Genomic DNA, 1,359 nt, shown 5'->3' with positions numbered 1-1,359 from the left:
TTATGAATGCTTCCATACACGTCATATCTATGTGATCATCTCTAAAAATCACTTTCTACTCTCATTTTGAACTCTGTTGTGGCGGATTGGTCTGTGGAAAGGTACGATAGGACTTGGGCTCACAGCCTGACGTGAGCAATTCTATCATTGGGTCACTGACATGTGGATTCCACATATTAGCGACGGAAAGGTAAGGCAGGGTAAGGCGACATTATGGCGCGGCGGCCGCCCGGAGCTCCGCCTGGCCTACGGCTCCCGCGCCCGCCTGCTTTGGCCGTGCCACCCTCGCGCTGCTGCCCCTGCCCCCGCCCCCGGCGCCCCCTGCCTCGTCTGCCATGGCGTGGCCTTCCGGGTTGCCGCGTGCTGCCGTTGGGCGCAACTCCTTATTTTAGTAATCTATGTACATTCTTATATTAGTTTACAGGAGGGAAGTTATAATATTAATTCTTGAGGCTGCCCTTCTTTGCCTTGCATTGTGCTGCTACGTACGCCCCAAGCTCCGTTGGGGAGACGATAAAGTGGAATCTTGACGGATCACTTCTGTACAACCAAGAACGTCCTCTGCAATGGGGGTATCCATCAGGTCGATGAATGCCATTTTTTTTATTGAAAGGCTGGACGAATGAATGATTGTGGCATGTAAAGAAATTATTTTTTGCTCTTTTTATATTTTTCATTAATGCTTTTAAATCTTTATGCTTACTAGGGTGGCCAGGCTAACCTTGTTTCTTCTTCATCCTGGAATATTCTCCTGCATATAGTAAGTGTAAAGGAAATCCTTTTTCTTTGCTTAGTAAAGTTCCTCATATCCTTTGCTTGACACAAACTTGTTGTCTTTCAGATTGGGGATCTTCTCATGTGCTATATTCTGCGGCATTCATCAGTCTTTTTGCCCATTAAAAAGAGTGATTACTTTCAGGTGACTGGTGTTCCACTCAACATTGTTCTGCGCAAGCCTATATTTGCCAGTACCATGGCAAGAAAACAACAATCCAGATCTACAAAAGTCAAATGTCCTACGGTAAGAATTTATCTTCACATCATGTGGCCCAGTGATTATTTATTTAGGTCCGTGTCTTGTTATGCCAACTTAAATCTTTGGTCCCAGTCTGGAAGCTCTTCAGGTTAAAATTAATTTCAACCTGGCTATGACTCTCCATGCACACAAAAATACTACTCCCTCCGGTTTCAAATTACTCGTCGTGGTTTTCGTTCAATTTTTAACTAAACCACGACAGTAATTGGTAACGGAGGACAGTACCATGACAGCGAAAACCTTGGATACTGCATGCACTAGGGTTGATGACGCGAAAAACCATACCACCTATGAAAGATCATACTGCGGCTATGCTACATACG

The 1,359-nt window shown here is 45.0% G+C and overlaps 1 long non-coding RNA gene across 1 annotated transcript; it reads left to right on the top strand.

Moving 5' to 3' along the window:
* The first annotated feature begins 571 nt into the window (after window positions 1-571).
* Window positions 572-1,013, top strand: LOC125548636. Its single transcript, XR_007301137.1, has 3 exons — window positions 572-583; window positions 707-760; window positions 842-1,013. It is a non-coding gene; the product is annotated as an uncharacterized LOC125548636 (long non-coding RNA).
* Window positions 1,014-1,359: the final 346 nt, after the last annotated feature.

Source organism: Triticum urartu, chromosome 3 (assembly GCF_003073215.2).
Source record: "Triticum urartu cultivar G1812 chromosome 3, Tu2.1, whole genome shotgun sequence".
Lineage (NCBI taxonomy): Eukaryota > Viridiplantae > Streptophyta > Magnoliopsida > Poales > Poaceae > Triticum > Triticum urartu.
Note: the sequence above shows the minus strand (reverse complement) of the source record. Positions and strands in the feature narration are given on the sequence as shown.